At 33.6% G+C, this 15,891-nt stretch overlaps 1 protein-coding gene, 1 long non-coding RNA gene and 1 pseudogene across 3 annotated transcripts in view; 2 read left to right on the top strand and 1 right to left on the bottom strand.

The window, feature by feature from the left end:
- Positions 1-15,891, top strand: part of LOC127867213 (uncharacterized) — a 48,795-nt gene that overhangs the window by 20,212 nt on the left and 12,692 nt on the right. The gene's annotated exons all lie outside the window — the stretch shown is intronic.
- On the top strand, positions 423-3,588 carry LOC127867224 (uncharacterized). The gene is made up of 3 exons (XR_008043369.1): positions 423-1,899; positions 2,056-2,211; positions 2,368-3,588. It is a non-coding gene; the product is annotated as an uncharacterized LOC127867224 (long non-coding RNA).
- Positions 4,577-14,639, bottom strand: LOC127867205 (uncharacterized; annotated as a pseudogene).

Here is a 15,891-nt window from a genome sequence, read left to right as displayed (position 1 = left end):
AGACCTGTGTAAAAGAACTCCAACCACACGCCTCATTTTGGCAACAGTGGCCTTGGGAATGGGGTTAAATGCTCCTTCTGTTGAGAGAGTTATGCATATGAGGCCTCCAGTTTGTCTTGAAAACTATCTGCAAGAAATAGGAAGGGCAGGCCGTACCGGACAACAGTCCTCAGCTGTGCTATTTTTTAATAATAGTGATATTGCATCTAATAGAAAAGGAATGACCAAAGAAATGGTTGATTTTTGTCAAAACACTGAAACATGTCTTCGACTTCAGTTGGTGAAATATTTTGGGTTTGACAATGTTTTGTATAGTGGAACAAAAGAAAACTGTTGTAAGAATTGTAGAGAAAAATTCAAAGCAAATTGATAGTACTTTTTTTTTTAATTGTCACCATTATAGATTGCAAACCTGAATACAATGCACTGACAGGCATCTTCATTAGCACTTTATTCTACATTTACAGGAATTTCAATCGAAGCAAAATCCTGCGTTTTGATGCAAGCAAATTGCAATTTCTCATTTTTGACTCCAGCAAAACAATAGCCTTGCATCATTTTGAGACATTTGTTTTTCATAATCCAACTTTTTAAAAGTCAAGAAATGAGATGTATGCTACAAAAAATGCTTTTCACCATGATACATATAAATAAGATTTTACAAAATAGTAAACACTCGTAAAGGAACAAATTTCAAGATACTTGAGTATATTGACCCCAATCATTTTCATTTTGACCCCTGAAATTTTGAAGCCTTGGGTCATGTTGAGTGCTGGTTTTTTTTAAATCTGTGAAATCCCTGAATTATGGAGGCTTTTACCATATTCTTATATGGATGTAATTTAAAAATTTCGGTAGAGGTTCACTAGAAAATGTTTCATGTCAAATATCTATACTCAAGGTCTTTCACGGTTTTGAAGAAGACATGTTTGAAGTGTTTACCATATACATATATGGAAAATGCATTGGCCACCCCCAGGGCTGGACTAATTTATAATTCGGGGCTTTTATTTCAACAATCTTCATAGTGGTCTACTTGACAAAGTTTCGAGCCAAAAATTTATGCTCTTGACCTTGTGGTTTCAGAGATATCTTTTTTTCTTTAAACATATACGGAAATTTTTACCCCTGAGCGGAGCTAAATTTGACCCCAGTGGCATAACATTTGAACAAACATGGTGGAGGTCTGCTAGACGATGTTTGATGGCAAAATATAATTAAGTGGTTTTGGAGATTCTTTTAGTTTTTACTTTAAACAAGTAAGTTTAATACATCATTCCTTAGGGTGTGGCTTATTTTGACCACTGTGCATAATTTGAACAACCTTGGTAGAGTTCCACTAGAAATGTGCTCTTTACCATTATACTCTTGCCAAATATCTATGCTCTAGACCTTGTGGTTTGAATAAGCTTCATACATGTACCAGGAATGTTCCTGTCTAGTTTTACCAAATTGGCCTAAACGGTTTACGAGATAATGTGGGTAAAATAATTATTGTTATAACTTGAGATTTGAAGCTTTTAAACCATACTCTTCAACTACATCTGACTAAAGAAAAAAAGGCCTGTAAAACAAAAACTTTTTTGTCAGTCTTCCTTGTACATGTCTGTGGAAACAATCCACTTATGGTATTGTTTTGAATTGGATATGTTTGGTGAAAAAAGTTCACTTCCAGTGCAAGCTGTTGTGATATATCTGTGTCCTTTTTATACGCCCGTATAAAATACGGGACGTATTATGTGAAACCCCTTGGCGGCGGGCGGCGGGCGGAAGGCATCACTTTGTCCGGACTCTAATTCAAATTGTATTCATCCGATCTTCACCAAACTTGGTCAGCAGTTGCATCTAGTTGATATCTAGGCCAAGTTCGAATATGGGTCATGCCGGGTCAAAAACTAGGTCATAGGGTCAATAAGTGCATTTTCAAAGGGGCCACTTTGTCCGGACTCTATTTCAAATTGTATTCATCCGATCTTCACCAAACTTGGTCAGCAGTTGCATCTAGTTGATATATAGGCCAAGTTCGAATATGGGTCATGCCGGGTCAAAAACTAGGTCATAGGGTCAATAAGTGCATTTTCAACGGCGCCACTTTGTCCGGACTCTAATTCAAATTGTATTCATCCGATCTTCACCAAACTTGGTCAGCAGTTGCATCTAGTTGATATCTAGGCCAAGTTCGAATATGGGTCATGCCGGGTCAAAAACTAGGTCATAGGGTCAATAAGTGCATTTTCAAAGGGGCCACTTTGTCCGGACTCTATTTCAAATTGTATTCATCCGATCTTCACCAAACTTGGTCAGCAGTTGCATCTAGTTGATATCTAGGCCAAGTTCGAATATGGGTCATGCCGGGTCAAAAACTAGGTCATAGGGTCAATTAGTGCATTTTCAACGGCGCCACTTTGTCCGGACTCTAATTCAAATTGTATTCATCCGATCTTCACCAAACTTGGTCAGTAGTTGCATCTAGTTGATATCTAGGTCAAGTCCGAATATGGGTCATGCTGGGTCAAAAACTAGGTCAAAGGGTCAATTAGTGCATTTTACTTTGTCCGGACTCTAATTCAAATTGTATTCATCCGATCTTCACCAAACTTGGTCAGCAGTTGCATCTAGTTGATATCTAGGCCAAGTTCGAATATGGGTTATGCCGGGTCAAAAACTAGGTCACAGGGTCACTTAGTGCATTTCAAGCATTAAGCATGGTGTCCGCTCTCTAATTGAATTAGTTTTTTTCCAATCTTCACCAAACTTGGTCAGAAGTTGTATCTGGACAATGTCTAGGTCAAGTTCGAATATGGGTCATGCCGGGTCAAAAACTAGGTAACGGGGTCACTTAGTGCATTTCAAGCATTTAGCATGGTGTCGGCTCTCTAATTGAAGTAGTTTTCATCCGATCTTCACCACATTTGGTCAGAAGTTGTGTCTAGACAATATCTAGGTCAAGTTCAAATATGGGTCATGTCGGGTCAAAAACTAGATCACGAGGTCACTTAGTGCATTTCAAGCATTAAGCATGGTGTCCGCTCTCTAATTGAAGTAGTTTTCATCTGATCTTCACCAAATTTGGTCAGAAGTTGTGTCTAGATGATATGTAGGTCAAGTTCAAATATGGGTCATGGTAAAGTTATCAAGTTGTCCAAAACCTTCAAACGGGCGTATCTTGTGACAGTTTGGCACTCTTGTTATCAATGATTTGCCTTTTTTCTACAAATCTCAGAAACACAGGTTAAGTTGATGCTTGCTGCAATGCTCCTTGCATGACAATAGACAAATGAATGCTTCATGTTAATAGTTGCATACTTTTTGTACTTTGTCATTCGAACAAAAAATATTAATTATAATTTTCTGCCATCTTTGGTAATTTGTGCCAATCATATATCTTTTTAGCTCACCTGATTGGTCAGATGAGCTTTTGTGACCGGTCTTCGTCTGTCTTGCGTCTGTCCGTCGTCCACATTTGGTTTGTAAACACTATAGGTCACATTTCATGTTGGATCTTCATGAAACTTGGTCAGAAGATTTGTCTTAATGATATCTCGATCAAGTTCGAAACTGGGTCATGCTAGGTCAAAAACTAGGTCACTAGGTCAAAAAAAAGAAAACCCTTGTAAACACTGTTGAAGTCACATTTCATGCCCAATCTTCATGTTACTTTGTCAAAATGTTTGCCATAATGATATGTTGGTCGAGTTCAAAAGTGGTTCCGGTATGTTGAAAATCATGGCCGCCAGTGGGGCAGTATTCCTTGTTTGGCTATAGAGAAACCTTGTAAACACTCTATAAGTCACAATTTTCGCCCAATCATCATGAAAGTTGGTCAAAACATTGGTTTTATTGATATCTCGGACGAGTTCGAAAATGGTCCAGATCGGTGAACAAACAAGGCCGCCATTGGGCGGGGCATTTATCTCTATATGTATATAGTGAAACATGTGAACACTCTAGAAAGAGTCACATTTTTGGCCCAATTTTCATGAAATTTGGTCAAAAAATTTCTTTCCTTGATATGAGGGTTGAGTTCGAAAATGGTTCCGGTCAGTTGAATAACATGGCTGCAGGGTGGGGGGGGGCAGTTTTCTTATATTTATATAGGAAAACAAGCTTGTGAACACTCTCGAAATCCCTTTTTTTGCCCAATCATCATGAAACTTGGTACAAAAATTGGTTTTATATATATCACATAATTAATGCCATAATTATTGCCCTTAGATTGTCCAAATTTTCATTATATTATACAAAATCCTTGTTAACACTCTAGAGGTCACAATTTTGTTTCAGATTTTATAAATCTTGGTCATATTTATTTTTGTAAGCAAAGTTTGATGTTTGGTAAGTTGGGGGGGGGGGGGTCAACTCAAAATATAGGTCACCAGGTCAAATCTTACAAAAACACTCCATATGCCTGAGTTTTGGTTCAATAATGATGAAACTTGACCAGGATGTTTGTCTGGACAATATCTAGGTCAAGTTTGAGGTTTGGTAAAGATTGAATGAACCGGCTCCTCTCAGGTGAGCGAACTGGGGCCATCTTGGCCCTCTTGTTAAGAGAAAACAGGAAACAAGATACAAGGATATTCAAATTGTTTTATTGAGCATAAAATATAAACCATTGAAACCAAAAAAATACGGACATAGGTATATATTCATGTATTCACTTGTGTAACTGTAAAAGTGTTATCATTCATAATTTGCATGAGTTGTCAAGACCTAAAATACATTATTTATATTAGTAACATTTTAACTAAATAAGTATATTTGTTCCAATGAGATATAAAAACTGTTAAAATCCATCATTATAATGTATATAATTACAAATTGTTATGTATATATAACAATATTACACCTCAGAGATAATGGTCCTTCTATATCTACATGTATATAACCGGTTTCAGTCTGTAAAATGCCATAATGAAACTTGAGAGTATATGGACCACTCAATTTGCATTAAATTAACCAAAAATATAGATATAGAAGGACTAATATCTCTGAGGAGTAAAATAATAAAATATTTATTTCTGTTATTGTTAAACATTAGTTGTCATAACTTACAAAATATTCAAATGTAAATAAATGTTTAGAAAGCCAATAAGTTGTTTCTTGAAGTGAAAACAACATTATTCAAATCTAAAAGAACCAGTATTTCTATTCTAAAATTATATTTATTACAACATTGCAGATGTACTGCAGGGCTACAAACTTCGGGATTTAATTTGTATATTTAGGTTCTATTCCATAAACAATCATACAACACTGTACAGTGGTGCAGGGAAACCTCTTCAGTGTAATATAAGACATATTAAACTCCACTTTGGTCCCAATTGCATTATAGTGACCAGCCAGGCAGTCACAAACTGTATATGGACTGAAGCCATATGACCCTCAGTGGGGTTTACTATTTCTTAATTTACTAATTACAATTCGTTTTCTTTTCAATTGACATGTGTACTAGCTTCTGTCTATGTAGAAAATGATCCTAACAGAAAACAAAATGGAACTAGAGCTTTGTCACAGACATGACAAATACCACCACATGCCGCATTGACACAGAATATTTTGCACGTTGTCTTCACAAAATAAGAAAAACTTATTTACATGTTTGGTGATTTTAAGCACATCACCATTTATTTTACGTTCTAACAGCAACAGTAATAAGCAGTATATACAAAGATTATAGCGTGATTGACCCAAAGGTTGATATATGGACTGACATACTGACAAAATTTCACTCCTATATACCCCCCTAAACTTTGACTGTGGGAGTATAATGAAGAAGAAAACGCGCTATATGTGAACGTATCCTTAAACAGAGATGTGTTTGTCAGAAACACAATGCCCCCTTATGGGCCGCTTTTTTTAAATTTACCTTTGACCTTGAAGGATGACCTTCACCTTTCACCACTCAAAATGTGCAGCTTCATGAGATACACATGCATGCCAAATATCAAGTTGCTATGTTCAATATTTCAAAAGTGACAGACTGGCCAAAAACAATATGCCCCCGATCATTCAATCCGGGGGGCATAATAATGTTCTAAAAGTGTTGTCTTGGGATGATATTCATTCATAATTGTCTGTAAAAGTAATCATACTTAACACAATGTTAGAAAATATTGAAAAAATGTTATTTCAACAAATATTTTCTTGAAGTACACAACAGTCTTACATATTATTTTGAAGTTGTTCTGCTTCAAAAGTTGAATAAGCCAAATTCCAGTCAAACACACTTAAACGTTAAATTGCCAAGATTCAAAATATTTAATTCATCTGACCATGTATTTTTTTCCCTCAAAAATTAAATCTTTAACACAGGAAGCTAATTTTTATGTACTGTACAATACAAAAGTATCAAATATTGCAAAATAAACATGATTGTGCAAAATAATTTGAAAAGTGAATGGATTTTCAAAATCAAGTGATTCATGACTGAAGATGAATCTCTTCAATGTTTGCTAACTGATGAATGCCTGAAGATGAATCTCTTTAATGTTTACAATCAGTGGAATGGGAATAACAAATGTCCTGCGCACCCTTTAAGAGAGACAATTATAATCACACATCTACTCATCTTCATCATTCTCAACAGTTGGAACATCCATTAACAGTCTCTGTATTTTAGACATGACAGTTGTTTTGAACACTTTGCGATCAAATGCAAAGGGAGACTTTGAAAGCGAGTCGGCAACATACTTGGTTTATCCTGATCCCATAATCGTAAACCCACGAGTTTATTGGTCAGAACTTCAATGTCAATCTCTTTGCTTTTCAATTTGTGAGTGGTTTTCACTGTTTTTGATCCAGTCATTTCATCAAAATTTTCTGCAATTTCTAGCATGACTGGGCCGGCTTTAGTGATACCTACAATAGATTTTTCTGTTTTGTTTGCACCTAAAGAACGGATGAGGTTTTTCAGGTATTTTACTTCATTTTCTTTCTGCATATCTGCAGCTTTGTTTTTTCCTTTTCTTCCTTTTGGATTCACAAAAGTTGCTGCACGAACTTTCAGGGACATGTATGGTGATAGAGTGTGCTCCGTTTTCAAAATATAGTCAATGCATTCAACCATGTACTTGGACAAAACAGAATGACTGTAGAAGAATGGTACCATATGTTTAAGTGTAATGTTTACACGTCTCATATCCCCTTCTCTTATGGCATCTTTCATTTGTATGACAGAAAAATACCACTGAAGAAAATTTACTGCATATGTTTTCAATGTGTTGTCTCCGTCTTCATGTGACGACTTCAGATTGAGGGCAACACCACCAACTTGCACTGTTACACCTTTCCTGATGTCAGTTGTTGACACAGCTACTGTGTACCTGGCATTGTTTATGATTAAGGGTATTTTTAACATTGCACTATGTTCAACAGCAACTTCAAACTTCTGGTTCTGGACTGTGATGGTGACTCTTTCATCCGGTTCCTTGAAGAAAATTAGCAGATAAATGACACTCAATTTAAGGAAAAGAAAACATGTTCTAAGGGTGGCTTGATATGAATGGATGAAACTATAAAAAAAAGAAGATCAAGTCTTATGCAAAAATAAAACTCAGTGCAAACCAATACCTCTATACATGTAAACAGTAAAAAAAACAATGAAATATAATTTATGTTTGAAGTGCTATTAACATAAACAGGCATTATTAAAAAGACATTATTTTTGTAGCCGTAATACAGTAAAAATGTTACATAAATGTTTTGAATTATCTGCGAAGGAGCCAAACAGTTTGGCAAGCTTCAATTAAATCTTTTTCATATTTGTGTGATATGTGTCAGCTTAAAATACCAAAATAGTCGGCAAAGTCTTGCCTTAAAAATATCAGCAATGGGTGTTTGTTATATGAAAAAAATATGAAGAAAATGCAGTATTTACCTCAACCTCAAACGGAATGAAAAGGTCAGACAAAACCTCGTCCATTATCTTGTTGAAGACCTTGCGTTTTGGTTCGACCGTCCACATATTGATGGACTCTTTGATAGCAGGGTGTTTGGGGAAGTCCTCCAGGGTCTCCATGTTGAACTTTGATAAGATGTATGAATACAGGTAACTGGTACCACATGTGATAATGAAGTCCTCATGAGCCTAAAAAATATTCAAATTGGGTTACTTGTTTGTTCCCAAAATTAAATCTTATAATATATCTTCTTTTTTTTCACAATAGCATGTCCATTTAATCTGTTTCTTAGTGTTATTCGTGGAAACAAATTGTTTCTTAATGTTACTCATGAATTTTTTAAATTACCTTAAAACGGCTTTTTACATTCCCATTCACATTAACCCTTTGAATTGCTATCTTCAGGTTGGCTAGTGTGCCTGGGTCTCTTGCCTTGCCAAAGTCCAAAAATTTCTTACACAGCTTCTGTAATTATGTACATAAAAATAATTAAGTTAAAAGAGCAAACACAAGAGATATTTCAAAAGCGAAATAAACATTTCATTCACATATTTTTTACATTTCTTCTAATAATATTCATAATCCTTAAAAGACACAAAACAAGAATAGTGAACAGGACATACTTCAAGATAATCTTGTAGTGTGTGGAACATCTCAATAATGACTGGATCAAGATGATCAAATCGTTCTGAAGTAGTGTGGGCTCCAGCTCTCAATGACTTTGCTCCCTCAAGTCTTACGCGTGTCAACTGATCTCCACCGACAGGCACCCTTAATGCAGACAGCTCTGCTCCTAGTTTATAATAACACATACCAGTATTCATATATGTATAAATTAATGCAATTTCCTTAATACTATTATAATAGACTGATGTTTAAAACAAATTTCCTTTTAACAACAAAATGCAGTTTTTTAATGAAAAAGAAACAACACTGACTTAAAAAAGTAAAAACTACATGTACAAGGTGTTCATGAATCTTGACAGGTAACATATATATCTATAGCACATAAATTAAATTAAATATAACAAAATACCTCTTCCAGTTTTCGAGTACCATCTGTTGATGTACTGTTCATATTCATCCATTATGTGAATACAGTCTTGATAAGATGATTCGTTGTTTAGACTGACAGGAAGAACAAATATCTTGGATTTTTTAGCCATGTCTTCTTCAAAATCGTGAGGAATATGAAAAACGGAACAACACCTTTCATCCATTTGAAACCATTTAATTTCAGAAGATCTCTGGCTATAAGGAGTTTAAGTGAGTCTGTAAAGTATGTGTACTCCTCTTGGCTTGGAACAAAGTCTTTGACTGACAAGTTAATGTTTTCTTTACTTGGAGTCACTTTACTCAGACCTGTCAAGTTCACCCTATCTATTGTGAAGTCTGATGCAAAGAAGTGGTAATCCTTGTCCTTTGATGATAATCTGACATCATTGGTTTGAACTCTGTGGAACAAGAATTTGTGTATTAATTATAAATGTTAATGAACCTATATATAACTAGATACTATACATTACAATGCCTATATTTTTCAGTCAATACGTTTTTGGTTGAATGTTGTCAAATGATATTGACATTGAGATATTATTTTATTTTGTATAAAAACTCAACAATACATTATTATGTTAAATGTAAAGGTAACTGATAATATTTGTAAATGGATAAAAATATATACTCTTTTTTTATACAAAGTATGAGTTATATGATATTAAATTTAAAGAAAGAAATTAAAACTACCGAATATCCAAGTTGTCTCCATTTAATTTTCCATCATTTCCTGCTGACACAGCTTTGAGAATTCTCTCTTCAGCCTCTTCTCCATATAGATTGATGAGGTTTCTCTTTGAGTGCTCTGTCAGTGTAAGATGGACAGTGTTCAGCTTTGTCAGCAACTGAAAATATGCATTCAGATTGTTAAAAAGCAAAACTAATACAGATATATTTTTTAACATTAAAGGGGCATATATATTGACAGCTAATTCTGTATCATATTTGCAGAAAAAAGTATTGATTAAAAAGTATTGACTATACGTTTGCTTAATTTCAAACATATCTGAAAAATTTGTATTTTAAGAATTGTAAAAAGTTGTCCACTGATCACTTGTCGCGGACACAAGAAAATCCCAGTAAGCAGTAAAATACTTGTGAATGAAATGTACTTTAGCATACTGCTATATGCATGCTCACTGACAATAATAGACACAATAATAACAAAACATCTGTGTAAAAAATTCACTGTGGGGCATAAGTTCAAGCTCAATTTGGACATTATTGGGAATAATCTTTTGTGAAGTTTTAGATATATTTCTAAAATGAGTTTGTCAATAAAGTATTGTTCCTCGTGATTTTGTATTCCTGTAACTGGGGCATTGTGTTTTTGAATATCTGCTTTTTAGGTAAATAGCTTCGATATGCCTCTGTAATGTTGTTACTGTTTTAACTGTTGATGAAACACATAAAATGTTTCTAATATGATATAGATTATGCATCATCACATTATCATAAACACAAGGGTATGGATAATACAGTATGCAAACAGCTAATATTTATGAATGTACAAGAATAATGTATTAGTGAATTAAGTGAATGAGTCTTAATGAGCTATTAATGTTTTAATGTTGTAACATAAGTACAGGGTTTGTAAAGCTATTTAGAGAAATTATGTATATTAACATAAGGAAACATTACAATTTATTTTTATATGCAAATTATAATAATTTCTCTTAAACTACATGTATTCATTAGAATTAAAAACCTTTAATTCTTTGACACTTAAATTTTGCCTGACACTTCTAATTTATTTTTTTAAGTTACAAATAATAGTATCTTTAAAACATAAATATTCAAACCCCCAAGTGAACAACCTGATAAAGTTCATGATATTTCTTCAGGAAAACTAGTCTACAAGAACTTTAACAAGAGGCCCCAGAGGGCCTGTGTCGCTAACCTGAATAAATTAATGCAATATAAAGTTTAAGTCTCACTGGCAGAAAGCCCTAGGACTTTAAGTTTCTTTTGAGAAGGAAATGTTTGAGGATTTTACAGTATAAATATGAGGAAAACATTTTGGCCACCAGGGCGGAGCTAATTTTGACATCACAGTCATAATTTGAACAATCATGGTAGACATCTACCAGATAGTGTTTCATGCCAAATATCTAGGCTCTAAGCCTTGCAGTTTCATGGAAGATCTTGAAATTGTTGATATATACATGCAGGAAAAACATTAACAACCAGGGCGGGCTTATTTTGATCCCAGTTTTGATCCAATCTTTGTGGAGACCTACTACACCATGTTTCATGCCAAACATCCAAGCTCTAGGCCTTGAGGAGTAAGAGAAAAAAAAAAGTTTTGATTTTTAAAATATATTTTTAGCTCTGTTGACCAACTTATGCAGCAGACAGAACAATTTAAAAAACTTTGTGAGAGAGTCATCCCAGGATCATTCCTGTGAGGTTTCAATAAATTCTGGGTAGCAGTTAAGGAGGAGAGGTTGGTAAAAAGATAATGGCACTGACAGACAGATGACAGACAAAACAGTATCCTTAAAGCTCTCCATGAGCATAATTATTATTCCACGTTGAGCTAAAACTGCAACATAATAAAACATAACAAGAGCTGTCAGGAGACAGCGCGCTCGACAATTCGATAGCTTGACAGTATAATGTAAGCTATCATGGGGAAATTGTTTATATTCAATAATGTCAAGATAATATAGTCATATTCTAAGTGGAAGAGGGCCATAATTGAAACATATTGATCGCTTATGTTTTAAATTAGTTGTACTTTATAGACGATTCTGAGTTCAGGTATGTTTTCCACAAGCTATTAAACATTTGTAAGACATAAAACAAAGTAATAAGATTTTATTTCTGAATTCAAGTTTGATAGCAATAGCTTGGGTGGGATGGTCCTTCAAATATGAAATAAATATTTGTGTTTTTTTTACATGTTTCAAAAATAAATTCTTTTTGGTGGAGGGTTGGAGAGGGGGGATGAGTAGGAAAGCTCCACTATATGTACATATATATATATAGTCGAGCTAAAAACAAAGATTTTAAAACAAAAACAACTTCATGCAATAGAAATAGTATAATATACAGAGTTTGCTATATGCATAATTCAATACATGTGAAGAATTTCTTTCCAAAAAGCTGTTCTATATCAAAGGATAAAAACTCCACTTCTTTTTTTTAATGAAATGCATGCAGGATGTTCTACTTTTTTATTGAATAACCCTTTGCATGCTGGGAAATTTGTCGTCTGCTAAAATGTAGTCTGCTGAATTTCTAAAATTAGCATTTTCTTCGATTTTTTTTTCAAAGAATACTATCAGAATAGCAAACAGTTTGGATCCTGATGAGACGCCATGTTCTGTGGCGTCTCATCTGGATCCAAACTGTTTGCAAAGTCCTTCAAAATTCGGTTCCCGCACTGAAAGAGTTAAATGAGGCATTGTATAATGTTTTTAACATTATAACAAATGGGTGGAATGCAGACACATGCAGTAAACTTTCTACATGTTGCAAGGGTAAAAGTTCTAAGCATTTTTAACTGTTCTTCCTTAGTTTTTTTTTTTTTTTTTGAATAGATTTGTTATAGTATGCAAAAAAAGAAATTACATCATCATTATAACTTTTAAAATTTTAATGCAAAATTGCCAACTCTTACCCTTGGTCATATCAACATTCATTAACAATTTTTCAACATTTTAACATGTACCCTATTATCTGCACTGTATGCAAGAGCAACTATTGAGAACAATCGTTGTATACCAGAAACTTTGTTGTTTCGGCTGTGTAATATCATACCATATACTGTTGCCAGTGTTGCAATTTTTGAAACAGGGTCTTGAATTTTACTGAAGGCTATTAACAATGACTGAAAAAGTAAAGGGCAAGTCTTACTAAATTCAATGACAGCCCTATTGAACAAATGTTTATCCGTCATAGTTTTTGACCCACTTGGAAACAAAACACTATGTTTATTTGCAACTGAGTTCATTTGATTCTCAATAAGTGTTAAATTTTCAGAAATCTCAGGATTTTTAACAATGTTTTCTGCATCAGTTTGAAAATTCTCATTCTCATTGAGTTCTTCAACAGAATGTTTTGCATAGCCATGCTCATCTCCAAATGAAATTCGTTTTCTGCTTCTTTTGTCACCAGTGCTGAGTGATGATGATTCTGTTTTTAAGTTTCATAAAACAAATCATCAAAATGTTAGTTAAATATACATGATATCAACAAGCCAATAACATGGTACATTGTAAAGCATAAAGCATACTGAATGTTCTGTATCTCTGACTATTAGAATACACAAACAGTAAGCAGTAAGTTTATAATATATGTATGTAAGTTAATTTAAATCATTAAAAAAATAAACAGCATCAAATATCCACCGTGTTAATGTGTACTGACAGTACCGGAAATTAAATGGTGTAAAATCTACTGTTTTGATTTGGGTATAAAGATATATATCTTGAAATATGAAATAAATGTAAAGCATGAAAAGTAAATCAGTCAATAATTAGCAGAAACCATGAAGATTTGCCCAAATGTTGGTCATGTACTTAATCAAATACAAAGCTTCTATTAATTAAGACTAATACATAATTTATAATCATACAATGCAGTCTTTAATAGAAATCAAGGACCAACTAATTGTATATAATGAGAATACAATACTACTCCAGCAGCCGGAGTTTCACTTCTTTATATTGTACACTTGATTAGGAATAACTTTTAATGTCTACAGATTATTAATTTATAAAAGTTGGAAGATTATGTGTCTTAGTGGATGAAACTCATTATCAGTTATTTTTCTGCACAGGAACATGTATTTAATGCCTGGCTATCTTAACAACAAAGTTTGTTTGATTTGAAAATGAAACACCTCTGTGATTACTGCAAAGTCTCTAGTAATAAATAGAACACTTTTTTTATATTTATTTTCCAATAAGTCTTTTATTATAAATAAGGATTGCTCTGATGCTCGTTGAAGGGAATAATGGTATTATCATAGTAATATTCTTGTTTGAACTTGGTTACATATACATATATGCTACACTGTAGCATTCAATTTTCAAGGAATGATATTGGACTTTTTTTTCTTAAAAGATGATTGGCATAGGACAAGTGTCATGGAATAAGGTATGCGCCTATAAATAAAGTCAAGGCCAGATGCTTAACAAATTTTGGTCTGAAAAATAAATTTTAAAGGTGAAAGTAAAAAAAAATAATACAAAATAGAGGTTGTAACTTGTGTATTGTCTATTAAGAGTAGATCAAGATAATTATTCAGCTGCATCATTTTATGTTATTTAAATAAATGCTGATATTATTACATGTGTAAGTGCAATCTAATCTACTTTTAGTGACAACATTAATTTATATTTGTATTTTAAAAATGCAACTATTTTAACTTGCGATGCTTTAATGAATAAAACTCTGCAAGTCAGATGCGTCGCCAGACAAAAGATTAAGAGCCAACAATAAAACTGTTTATTAGTTCTTTGTTTCTTTATAATCATTGTTGTTTTTTTGCAGTGTTCATGACAACTTTAAATACCTGTCAGTCATTTGGTCTGACAGAATTTGTCAGTCTGAACAAATCATTGTCAGTAAAACAAAGTTAAAGCAAATAAATTTCTAAAATTGCTAAATACTATATTGCTAAACTGTTATGAATAATTTTTATTGTATAAAACTTTTACGTTGTAGTATGTTTCTATTGATGCATCTGTACATGACTTAAAGGATTATTTATGAACAACAGATAAATTTGCTTCAGATTTTCTTGTCAGTCTACAGGGAACATGACTGACAACGCATTTTTGAATACAGTGTAATCTATAGTACTCTTATACATTACAATTACCTGTCAATTTTAGTTGTTTCAGCTTCTCCACTGACAACAGTATCTGGTCAGAGACCTTTTGTCTTGGAGAAAGGAGGCCGCGCTTCGTTCGTTTGACATTTTGAATGATTTGCCTCACATTTTCATATAGGAGTTCAGTTTTTGTATTTAAATTTGTAATATAGTCAATACAATCACAGCACAGAAACAGATGATTTAATATGATTTAATATGATCTCAATGTCAATACTGGCATCTTTTACTTTTATCAAGTTTGTTAATATATTGTGAGAATTTGCAGATCTACATTTATTATTATTTAAACAATGCAATCTTAATACTGACGAGCTACAAAAGACGCATTTTATTTTATCTTGTTTACATGGTGTTTGAATGGTTGGGGCCGCCATCTTGTTTTCAAAAGTAGTTCCAAATCCAATATGACGGCCGCCTACGTACATCAGAGAGACGGTGTGGTGTAGCCCACTGTCCGATGCGTTCAGATTGACGGTCGCCATATTGCCTTGTATTACTACTTTACTACCCAAAAGGTTGTCAGTCTATTGTTATGAGGCTGTATACGATGCGCGTTGAACTAGCGCCAAACTTTTTACCGAAACTTTGATATTAAGAGCACTATTAACGTTAATTTGTGTTGCATTTTGACCTATTATCCAAGTGATTTACTTTTCCATTATTATTTAATCACCCTATCATCCAATTTTTAAGATGAAATTACGGTGTTTACAAAACCAACCAAACCGAAAGTGAAACTGGATGCATTACGTTTTGCGATGTAAACATTAAATATTTGTTCAGTTTGAGGAAGCGAATCGATAATAGACGTTGGAATATGTATACAATACAGACTATATTGCCGATTGTAGTACTGGCTAAAAAATACCCTTTATGACAGGTTATGTATAGAACGTTAATCAAATAGTGACCATAAATCACTACAAATGTCTGGGTTGTTCATTAACCCATTTATGCCCAGTGGACTCTCCCATCCTTCTAAATTGGATCAATTTATTTCCAAAAGTAGGGGTGTCTGGTATATTTATTTCTATATTTAGAATATTTCTTACAGAAATTTCTTTAAGCAAACAGCGCAGACCCAGA

Source organism: Dreissena polymorpha, chromosome 2 (assembly GCF_020536995.1).
Source record: "Dreissena polymorpha isolate Duluth1 chromosome 2, UMN_Dpol_1.0, whole genome shotgun sequence".
In the NCBI taxonomy this organism is placed as follows: Eukaryota; Metazoa; Mollusca; class Bivalvia; order Myida; family Dreissenidae; genus Dreissena; species Dreissena polymorpha.
This window is presented reverse-complemented; position numbering and strand designations above follow the sequence as displayed.